Source organism: Diceros bicornis, chromosome 28, assembly GCF_020826845.1.
Source record: "Diceros bicornis minor isolate mBicDic1 chromosome 28, mDicBic1.mat.cur, whole genome shotgun sequence".
NCBI lineage: Eukaryota > Metazoa > Chordata > Mammalia > Perissodactyla > Rhinocerotidae > Diceros > Diceros bicornis.
The window spans coordinates 31,465,977-31,478,793 of NC_080767.1; positions in this window are offsets into that span (position 1 = coordinate 31,465,977).

A 12,817-nucleotide genomic window follows, 5' to 3' on the forward strand; every position below is an offset into this window, starting at 1 on the left:
ACTAAGTGACTATGAGATAGCATGTTGGGGTGAAAGAGTTACCAATCTGGACGGACCGCAGGTTAGCTCTACCCTTCTTAGTCAGAGCTAAGTGTTGTTACTGTCAGAATATGAGGCAATTCCCACAAGATATCCTATCACAAATCAGAAAGAGTGAGCTGATGTTGGCAGCTAGTATCTAGGGACTATAAATAAAAGTTTTGCTGTCCAAACAAGGGATCCCAGAATTTAACTTGGGAAATTGCTAATAAGCATTGATAAGAATAAGATAAATCCCTTCTGAAAGTAGATATAATCAGAGGAAAGGTCTAAGCAAACCTTCTGAACACCTTGCCACGTTGGGTGAAATGCTCTCTACGGTCCTTGAGAGTAGACCAGGAAACTCCTTGACAGCTCCTCCTCCCATCATAAAAATACCTGGGAATTGGTTGAATATAATAGTGGAATAATGCTATAGGCATGTCCTTCAATGAGAAAATTGTAAACGGAAATGTATGGGTCCTTCCACTGCAAGCTCATTAAATATTAATAAATATTGGAGATTTTGCTCAATACTGAACTAAGAAAAATTTAGTTCCTTGAACATATTTTTCCTGTTTATCAAAGTGAGTGACGTAAACAGGAGGAATGGGAAACATGAGGAAGGCCTAGGGAAGGGTGCTGAGTATTTCTGACATTGAAAATTCTGATAGAGAAGGTATTAGCAAAGAGGACTGAAAAGGAGTGGTCATATAAGCCAGGAGTAGAAGAAGTTTCAAGCGGCAACAGCTAATAATCAGCATCAAAATATGATGGGATGGGCCAGCCCGGTTAGGTTTGCATAGCTCCACTTCGGCAGCCTGGGGTTCACATGTTTGGATCCCAGGTGTGCACTGACCCACCGCTTGTCGAGCCATGCTGTGGCGGCATCCCATATAAAGTAGAGGAAGATGGGCACGGATGTTAGCCCAGGGCCAATCTTCCTCAGCAAAAAGAGGAGAATTGGCACCGGATGTTAGCTCAGGGCTAATCTTCTTCTCAAAAGTAATATATATATGATGAGAGTTTAAGCAAAACAAACTTGGAAGATTGTACTTTGGCTTTAGTGACATGAAGATCATTGGTGACATTGGTAATGAAGTTGCAATAGAGAAATGAAAAAGGAGCCAGATTGGAGTGGGTTAAGGAACCAGTTGTTACTCTATACATTAACAAGAACAATCTGAAAAGGAAATTAAGAAAACAACCCCATCAGTAGCATCAAAAAGAATAAATTACTTAGGAATAAACTTAACCAAGAAGTGAAAAACTTACAAATTGAAAACAAAAACATTTGGTAAAAGAAATTAAAGAAGACCCAAATAAATGGAAAGACATCATCTGTTCATGGACTGGAAGATTAAGTATTGTTAAAATGTCCATACTACACAAAGTGGTCTACAGATTCAATGCAATCCCTATCAAAATCCTAAAATCCCAATGGCATTTTTTACAGAAGTAGATTTTTTTAAATCTTAAAAATCATATGGAACTACAAAAGACTCCAAATAGCAAAAAAAATCCTGAGACTAAAAAACAAAGATGGAGGTTTCACACTCATGATTTCTAAATATATTATGAAGCTGTAGTGATCAAAGCAGTATGCTACTGGCATAAAGACCAGTGGAATATGATAGAGATCATAGAAATAAAACCGAGTACATACCACTAACTAATTTTCAACAAAGTCATTATTAACAATATATGATGAGGGGGGCCGGGCCCATGGCATAGTAGTTAAGTTCCATGCACTCTGCTTCGGCAGCCTGGGTTTGTGGGTTCAGATCCCAGCCATGGACCTATTACCACTCATAGCCATGCTGTGGCAGTGACCCACATACAAAACAGAGGAAGATTGGCACAGATGTTAGCTCGGGGCTAATCTTCCTCAAGCTAAAAAAAAAAAAAAGAGGAAGATTGGCAAAAAATAAAGAATATACGATGAGGAAAAGATAATTTCTTTGAGAAATGGTGTTAAGAAAACTGGATATACATGTCCAAAATAATTAAATTAGACCATGATCTTAAACCACTCACAAAAAATCAACTTGAAATCAGTTAAAGACTTAAATGTAAGACTTGAAACTATAAAACTCTTAGAGGAAAATCTCCTCAACTTTGGTCTTGGCAATAATTTCTTGGATATGACACCAAAAACACAGGCAACAAAAGTAAAAATATACAAGTGGGAATACATTGGACCAAAAAGCTTCTACAAAGCAAATGAAACAATCAACAGAATGAAAGAAAGGCAACCTAGGAAAGAGGAGAAAATATTTGTAAATCATATATCTGATAAGACATTAATCTATAAAATATATAAGGAACTCCTAAACTCAATAGCAAAAAAACAAATATTCTGATTTAAAAATGGGAAAATGACTTGAATAGACATTTCTCCAAAAAAGCATACAAATGGCCAATGGGTGTATGAAAAGATGTTCAAAATCACTAATCATCAGGGAAATACGAATCAAAACCACGAGACAACACTTTATACCTGTTAAGATGGCCACTATCAGAAAACAAAACAAAATAGAAAATAAAAAATATTGATGAGGATGTGAAGAAATTGGAAACCTTGTGCAATATTGATGGGAATGTAAAATGGCACAGCCACTATGGAAAACAGTATGGAGTTTCCTTGAAAAATTAAAAATAGAACTACCATACAATCCAGCAATCCAACTTCTGTGTATTTATTCGAAAGAATGGAAATCAGGATCTCAAAGAGATATCTTCACTCCCATGTTCATGCAGGATTATTCACAACGACCAACATATGGAAACAACCTAAATGCTCACTGACTGATGATGGATAAAGAAAATGTGGTATGTACCTATTATAGAATACATTCAGCCTTAAAAAAAACTAAGGAAATTCTGCAATATGCAACAACATGGGTAAACATGAAGGACATTATGCTAAGTGATTTAAGCCAGTAACAGAAGGGCAAATACTGCAGGACTCCACTTACATGAGGTAGCTGAAATAGTCAAATTCAAAGAAACAGAAAATAGAATGGTAGTTGGCAGGGGATGAGAGGAAGAGGCAATGGGGAATTGCTGTTCAGTTGGTATAGAGTTTCAGTCATGCAAGATGAAAATGTTCTAGATATCAGATTTCTATACAATGTTGTGCTTATAATTAACAATACTGTACCATACAATTAAAAACATATTAAGAAGGCAGATCTCACATGTTTTTTTGCCACAATTTTTAAAAATAATGATACAACAGGAAAAAAAGAGAAGATCTAGATAAAGGTGGGGAAGAGGAACAGAGCCAGATATCTCAGAAAGTGGAGGGCCCTACCTTTGAACACTGTATGAAAACAACAGCAAACACAGAACACCATATTAAGATACTCAAGAGAAGAACATATAAAAACACATGGATTTTGTATCCAGCCAAAATTACTTTCAAATATAAAGGCCTCTTCCACTACTCAAGAGCTTCTAAAGTAGCACAAGTTTCAGAAAGCCAAAATGACTGGAGAGATATCAACTTAAGAATTGGTGACAAAGAGCAAGCATATGTTTACCCGTAGAACTAACATTAATGGAGAGCCATCACCAAGATGGTGGAGTAGGAGATCCCAGCCTCTCTCCTACCACAAAGATCAACAACTAGACAGCTATCTAGGAACAAAAACAGCTCTGGGAGAACTCTGGAATCCCCTTAAGAAATTTCAACAACATGGTAGAACAAAAAACTTGAGAATAACTGCACAAAAAGGGAAGAAAGAGCAGCCTCATTTTGCCCACATCATCCCATCCCCAAGCCGGCATCACTTGGTGTCGAGAGAACTCCCCAGCTACAAAGAGTTTCCCTCTCTGGAAAAGGAAGAGCGGGTTGAGCGACCAGCTTCCCCAGCCTTTTGAGACACCACACAAGAGTGCTACTTCACCCTACCCGGAGACCAGCAAAGTTGAGATGTATAGAGATGGCTAGGAATAAGGAAGAAAAGTAGGGGCTACCAGTATCAGCCATGTAATGAGAGCAACCGTGGATTCCAGTGACCTGCTCTGCAGATGACCCCAGCAGCTTTCACCACTGAAGAAACCAACAGCCAGCACAGCGACCATGGACCTCCTACAGATTTCAGCAGCTTTACCTCACAGGTATTTGCATTCACTGACACCAGCCACCTGAGTGCCTCTCCACTCCGTCCCCAACCCCCACAAACAATGGAACATTATTGATAATAAAGACAGAATCCCACCATTTGCAACAACATAGATGGACCCTGAGGGCATTATGCTAAGTGAAATAAGTTAGACCGAGAAAGACAAATACTGTATGATCTCACTTATATGTGGAATCTAAAAAAGTTGAACTCACAGAAACAGAGAGTAGTTTGGTGGTTGCCAGGGACTAGGTGGGGGAAATGGAGAGATGATGGTCAAAGGATACAAACTTTCAGTTATAAGATGAATAAGTTCCAGGGATCTGATGTACAGCATGGTGACTATAGTTAACAACACTGTATTGTATACTTGAAAGTTGCTATGAGAGGAGAGCTTTAATGTTCTCACCAAAACAACAAAATGGTAATTATGTGAGGTAAAGCGTGTGTTAACTAATCTTATTGTGTAAAATAATTCACAATATATACATGTATCAAATCATCACACTGTACACCTTAAATTTGCACATGTTATATGTCAATTATATCTCGCTACAGCTGTGGGAAAAAAAGAACTGACAATAAATGATGGTTATAAGAGAGAGAGTATACCATGTAATGGCAAGTGTTCTGACAGTGTAGAAAAAACAATAAACAAAATGTGAGGATAATGGGAAGAATGTATAAGAAATAGAATAATAGCATAATAATAGAATACGCTTATTAGCCTTTTAGTTATTAACTGAGAATTAAAGAAAATTATTTCTTATCAAGTCGTTGAGGACAGAGAAGAGGGGGGAAATTATCGGCTAATTTCAATACTGTTTATAATAGCTTACCAGTAGACAATAATGAAAAGGTAGGGGACTGCTATAGATCAGGAAACAAAATGACAAAATATAATATGTGGACATTATTTGGATTCTGATTTGAAAAAATCAACTGAAAAGAGTAATTTTTAAGACAAGTGGAGAAATTTGAATATGGATTAGATATTAAATGATAGCAATGAATTAGTGTCAATTTTTAGGGATGATGATGGTATTGTAGTTTTTTAAAAATCTCACTTCTTAAAGACACATCCTGAAGTGTATGGATGAAATTATGTGATCTCCGGGATTTGCTTTAAAATAGTTACCAGCAAATAAACAAGTGAGGGGGACATAGATGAACAAGATTGAAAAAATTCTCACAATTATTCTACTGGGTAATCATAGGGGTTCAATTATACTATTTTCTATGCTGTTGTTTGAAATTTTCCATAATAAAATGTTTACTAAATCACACAGCCTATTAGCAGCACATCTAAGACCAGACCACAAATCTCAAGGCTCGTGGTCTATTACTCCTCTCCCTGTTATCATCTCTTTGCAGGGAAAAAAAAGAAAATGATTGTAAACTCATCGTTATCCGTAAGGTCCTGAAAGTCCTCGGTGCTTCCCAAAACCTCTAACTGAAATTCTAACATGAGAGAATTTACTGAAGTCATCAATCACATTTAAGATATGCAACCTGGGAAGAGGAGTCACTTGCCAAATTATGAATCGTTTATACCTGGTTGAAATGAATGATCTGAAACCAACTTCTAGATATGGAGGTGGTAGAAGAGCATGTGAGGTGTGAAAAAGGTAAAGAGAATTGGGGAGAAATGTAGAAGCCTGGAAGAAATAATTAATGCAGAGAGATTAAGAAGCAACCTTGCACTTCTCAAAACCAACAAAGGAACAATCCCAAATCCCCATCGGGGTATCAGTGACTCTACATTCTTCCATAGCCTGGGAGCACTTAATTTTTAGTCCCTCTGAGCAACAGCCTGTCCCACGGGTAATCGAGGCAAGTTTCACACAGGAAAAAATGCATCTTGAATGAAAGGTAGATATAAAGAGAGATGTTGGGGATTTTGGAAGCCAGGATGATAAAATATCTTGGTTTCAATGAAGACATAGTCCTTTTATGGATATAGTTTTCACCTTTGGCCCCTTTTGGGGAGTTTCTAATTCACTCCACCATACAGGAATAGTTTTGTAGAATCTTATCCATATGATTCTGCCATATCAAGATATTTTAAACTCACTGACACACAAACACATTGCTCCTCAGATGAAACTGAGTATCAGCGAAGTAGAGAATCTTTCCCAAGACAACAAGTGGAAGAGCTTGGATTGAGACCCAGAGGTGTCTGACTCTAGTTTTGCTTGTGATCACTATGTGATATTGTTTTTCATTATATAGGCATAGAAAACAGGGAGAGCCCTGGAGGGTCAGTTTCTAAACACTGTCCACATACCAGGAACTTAAGTAGAACATTTCTCATTTGATTTTCTTTTCCACTGAGCCTAGGGCAGAGCTGAGAACATAGTCATATTATTCAAAATATGCTAAGATACACTCTTCTAGGAACAATAGAGGATGAGGAGATAGAAGCAAAATAGGCTCAGCTTTCTAAGTTACACCCTAATGGGGGTAACAGCATACACTGTTCCACACAGTGCTAAGAGATCATATTGAATATGCATCAAGATACACAAGAATAGTATGTTTGAAACATTACCTGTACAGTTGATTTTGCAAATAATCCAGGTATTTTTACAAATTATTTGGAAAGGAAACCTTTTATAAATGTTTCCCTAATTCCCAGCATCTCTCCAAGTAAACTGTTACACCTATATCTACCTTTCATCCAAGTGCGTACAGGGATGTGCCATATGAATATGGAAAATGTGGTATCACATAAATTAAGATAAGAAGTCATTTCAGACTAAGCAGATCTGACAAGGCATCAGTGGTAAAGGGGAAGATTTCTCTAAACCAATGGTTCTCAAACTGTGGTCCACATGACCCTGAGAATCCCAAAGACCCTGTCAGGGGATTCATGACTTCAAAATTAATTTCATAGTAATACTAAGATGTTATTTGACTTTTTCACTCTCATTCCCCTATGAGTGTACAGTGGAATTTTTCAGAGGCCACATAACATGTGATGACATCAGCATTCTGATGGTTAATAGAATGTGTAATGTGTATTCTTGTGGTTTTTAGAATGTCCTAAGGTAATGGGTTTAAGATATAGATATGTGCATTTACAGAGATCAACTTAGTTTGTTTTCAGTACTTCTACTGTGATCTTATTAACTTTATTTGTTTATATCAACTATATCTCTCTGTAACCTCATTATTATCTAATAAATTGTTTTTTTTGAAATCCGGTATTTTTCTTGCACCTACATGGAAACTCAGGAAGAAGAAAATATACTCTGTCATCCTGTTTTACAATAATATTAATATTTTTTAATTTTTCAAAACTTCTCTAAATTCTTAAATTTTATCTAAATGTCTTAAAATTTTATAATTTAATAATTTAAATTTTTAAATATTTTAAATTATAATATTCTAAAATATTAAAATTTGCTTATAATATATTTTTCTAATACTTAACAATGGATTGTTGACCTAAGAGAAAAAGATAGAAAGATTCATTTTCTCAACCCACAGCTGCACTATCTACATTTAAAATTTCTAAAACAAATGAAACTGGCATATTAGAAAGTTCTCTGAATCATGAAAGAGAGAACTCTACTTCAAAGAAATTGGGCAAACCTGTAAATAAGAAATGAAAAAATGACAAAACTATCTTTTCCTTGGCTTTATAAAAGTTAGTGCCATATGAAAAGTTTATTGTGCCATATGAAATAGAGTATTTTCAAATAGTATACTGATGCTAGTTAAGTTGTAACATCACTTTGAGTCCAATTGTTTGGTGTTTAAAGAAAAAGGAAGTGAATATTTTAAACATGGACATTATGAGCATGTTTATATGAGCATGACTTATAAAAGTCAAAAATCGTGTTATGTATATTTTACTGCAGTAAAGAAAGCCAAAAATTATTTTTACCTCTCCTTCAAACTGGAAATGAGAAAGCCGTTAAGGCATCTTACAAGCTAACTAATCACACTGCAGTGTCTGGAGAGGGGCACACAATAGCCAAGAGACAAATATCGCCTGTTTCAGTTGACTTGGCTGAATGCTTGCTGGATGAAAAGTTAGTAAAATGAGTCATGGCACTGTCATTTTCTGATTCGGTCACTCATTGAATTAAATATTTTGCTGCAAACATTAAGACTGAGTTAATAGCTGGACTGCAGAATTGCACTTTTGCCTTAAAAATGGATGAATTGAATATGCTACAACATGGATGAGCCTTGAAGACATTATACTGAGTGAAATAAGCCAGATACAAAAGGACAAACACTGTATGAGGTACCCAGAATAGTCAAATTCATAGAGACAGAAAGCAGAATAGAGGCTACCAGGGGCTGAGGGGAGAGGGGAATGGGAAGTTATTGCTTAATTGGTACAAAGTTTCAGCCTGGGATGATGGAAAAGTTCTGGAGATGTATAGTGGTGATGGTTGCACAACAATGTGACCGTACTAATTGCCACTGAACCGCACATTTAAAAATGGTTAAAATGGTAAATCTTATGTTATGTATATTTTACCATAAGAAGAAAAGTTTGGTTTTTTAATGGATGGATCCACAGGTGTGGCTGTATTAGCACCAATTAACCAACAAAGAGATTTTATATGAAGACCTGGACTCTTCCCTTGACTCTAATATTCTACCCCACATCTTGGGAGAAGGCCCAGACTTTCTGTATGCATTTGCCTTTGTCTCCTTAGAAATTACTAGAATAACAAGTGACTAATTATCTGGGGCTCTAAGAAAAAGACAGCTATGGTAGCTTACATTTCCTTGGTCTCTACTGAGAGGTCTCTACTCCTCTTCCAGACACAGTGTTTAATGAGCCCCCTGGGGTTGGTGCCTGGGGAGGCTGCCTACCTCCTTGGGATGAAGTCACAGTGCAAGACAGTCAGATACTTCCAAGCCCCCACCTTATCCCTTAACATCTGATAGAACCTGAAGGGGTCAGGTAGTGGATAGTTGGGAATGGAAGAAAGGCTCATGATTCCAGTGCCTGGGGCTACACTGAGGGGTCACCTCTCAGGAGGCAGAAGAAAAGTTGCCACCTCAGGAGCTGATAACCTTATCTCTAGGCTGAGGCAACAATCACACACACCTCTCACACCCAACATTGCAGGTTTCGACACCTCTCACCAGAATCTGGGGCCTTTTCTTTTTCTTGGCCTGATACGAACATTCCTTCTATGCCCCACGCCTTCCATTCCTCCTCGCAACATAAGAGCCTCGAGGCTGAGGAGAAGGTGCTTGGATCCTCCAAAGACCATCCTGGAGGTCACCATCCTTAACCTGAGTAAGTAGCTGGTATCCTCAACCTAGAGCGTTTCTAACCCGAGTGTCAGAAACTTAGAAACCTTCCTATCTAATACATTCATTTTTACAGAGAAGGAAAATGAGTTGCCTAATTACATACAGTAAGTTAATGCCATAGATGGGACTACAAGTCAGGTCATCTGATCCTTACCACCCTACCTCCCTTATTTCTTTGTTTGAGTGCCTCCAACTCCTCCATTCTCTGTTTTCCTTCTCCATTCACAAAAAAGAGGAAGGATTTGCTATGAATGGGTGAGACTCCAAGCAAAGAGATGGACCCTTTCAGAGGAATGGTGTAGCTGTACTCATGCTGATGGGTAAAATTCCAGCTTCCATCATCCCAGCCTGACTTCAGAGTGTCCCCAAAGCCAGTCCTGCACTTAAGTGAATCCACTTCAGTAGCCTCATCCTAACTTTCAGAGCAGCATGGGACATAGGCTGTGGGAAGGCTGAAACATGAGAAAAGGGAAGGAGGAGAAAATTCATAAGACCTTCAAAATTATCCTTTTTTTATCTGTAAAATATGTGAAAGCACAATTTTTCTGGGTAAAGAGGAAGAGTCCTGAGACTGCTGAGTCTCTCCATTCACACTCTACCTCACCCATGACATGTCTGTCACACAGGAGTGTCAGCCATGGGACAGAGGAAGAGGAAGACTGGAGATGTGAGACAATCTGAAGCTGTGTCCTAGGGGAGGGCCAGAGGAGGTGGGAGATAGTTGACATGGAAAGTGAAGACTCAGGGAGACATTGTCGCTGTCTTCAAACTGTCTTCAAACATCTGTAGGTTGGCTTGGTATCTCCTTACCTCTGTGTCTTGAGTACCTAGCATGACTGCTGGCATGCAGGAAACACTTGTTGAATGCTTAATAAATCAATAATTCCACAAGTAAAAGAAAAGCAAAATTGTGGTCACTCATTATAACTGAAATTAGTTAAGAAACAATATCGGAAATGTGAGGTTTAGAATTCTTGAGTCTTGGCTTTAATACCAAAAATGTACATGTAACTCATTATGATCCCATGGGTAAAAATTATAAGGCAGTGAGTTCCCTATCACTAGATGTATTCAAGCTGGATGACCACCGTCAGGGCTACTATAGGTTTCTTACTCTGGGTGGTAGTTTGGAAGGGATGATCTCTGAGTTTTCTTCTGGCTCTGAGATTATTTAGGTCTATATATATTTCTTCAGGCACTTATTGAACATCTATTATGTGCTAGTTCTTTTTTTTTTTTTGACTTTCAAATGGTTTATTTTTTTTTAATTTTTTGTTTATTGCAGTAACATTGGTTTATAACATTGTATAAACTTCAGGTGTACATCATTATACTTCTATTTCTGCATAGATTACAATGCTTATATAGAAAAATCCATTAAATAATGTTGATAAAGAGCAGAGATAACTACAGCTGACATTTATCAGGAGTTTATTCTGTGCTACCTAAATTTCTAGCTGATTTATATGCATATTATGAGAATCCTCATAACTGCCTAGAGGCAGATAATATTATAATTCTTGTTTTGTAAATAAGAAAACTAAGGTGTAAAGGTTAAGCAGCTTGCCCAAGTCACTCTGCCAAAAATTGGTGAGGCTAGGACTTGAACCCAGGACTGTCTGATCTCAGAGGCCTCGGTCCTAGGCACTAGGCTGGACTCAGTGGCATTTGTGATTACAACATGCAATTGAACTCAACCCAGTCACAACCAGCTTAAGCCCTGAGGTTCAGAGTTCCTGTAATCCTCTTCTCAATCCCCTCTCTGCTGTCAGCATTTTGCTTCTTTTTTTAAATTTTATTTTATTGTGGTAAGAACACTTAACATGAGATACATGCTCTTAATAAATTTTCAAATGTGCATCACATTATTATTTGTGTATGTGTATATGTGAGTGGTGTCTTTGTATATAATCTCTGGTCAAAATATATGTTTTCCACTTTAGGCAGGTGAAATATACAAAGAAAAAAGGTGAAGTCATTTGAATGGCTTCCCCAAAAATAAAATTTCAATTCATTGAAGTTGCAAAGTAGGGAAAACTCAATTATGATCATTTCTATACGTAGCTAATCCCATAGAAATCAAGATCACATTGAAGTTCACAAAAAACATTTTTTTTCAGTGTAGGAATTTCTCCAATACTATCTCTATGGTATTTAATCAATAGGCATGATTTAAACAATTTCATAAAGGGAAGCTTCAATTTTTCCCAGAAAAGAACATATGAAAATACTGTATTGTAAGAAATAGAATATTAATATCTTTGAAGCCCTGAGGGCCTCTTCTTGATCAAATTAATCTCCGACCCCACCAAAGGTAACAACTACCCTATTTCTAAATTATTTACATGTCTTTATAGCTTTAAATATATATACTTGTATATATAAATGTGTTTTTAAATTATATAAATCTTATATAAATACAAATTGTTTAATTTTATATTTTTTGTCATTTATTTAAAAATGTATCACATTGTACTATATTCCTCTGTAATTTGCTTCTTTTTGTTTAACTTTACTTTTATTAGATTCAACAATGTTAATTTGAGTGGCTATAGTTCATCCATCTTTGTTGCTATATAACTTTAATATTGCATTGCATATGTATTATTATATATGCATATATAAAAATATATGTATGTAGAAACCATAATTTATTTATCTATACAAGGTAATTCCATGATTTTTTGTTTGTTTGTCTGCTATTACAAATGACGCTGCCAGGAACATTCTTATCCATGTCTCCTAGCATATAATTCTAAAAGTGGAAATACTAGCTCAGAGGGTCTGTGCATCATCGACTTTACTAAGTAAGCGACTGTTGTACAAAATAATTGTAACAGTTTGCACTGCCACCTGCAGGATATCATATTTCCCATTGTATTTCATTATAATGCCTTAACATTGTTCCTGTTGGTGCTGGTGGGGGAAGTCTTGGCCTGGGAAAACAAATTTTTAAATGTGCAATACATTATACTTGACTATAGGTACAATGCTTCACAGGAACTCTCGAGAGCTTATTCATCTTATTTAACTGAAACTTTATGCCCATTGATTACTAATTCCTCATTTCCTCCTCCCCTCAGCTTCTGGAAACCACCATTCTACTCTGATTCTACGAATTTTACTATTTTAGATACCTCATATAAGTGGAATCATGACATATTTGTCTTTCTTTGGCTGGTTTATTTCACTTAACATAATGTCCTTAAGATTCATATGTTGTCACATATGGCAGAATTTCCTTCTTTTTTAAGGCTGAATGGTATTCCACTGTAGGTATGTACCACATTTTCTTTATCCATTCGTCTGTCAAGGGACACTTAAGTTGTTTCCACATCTTGGCTATTGTGAATAATGTTGCAATAAACATAAGAGTGCTA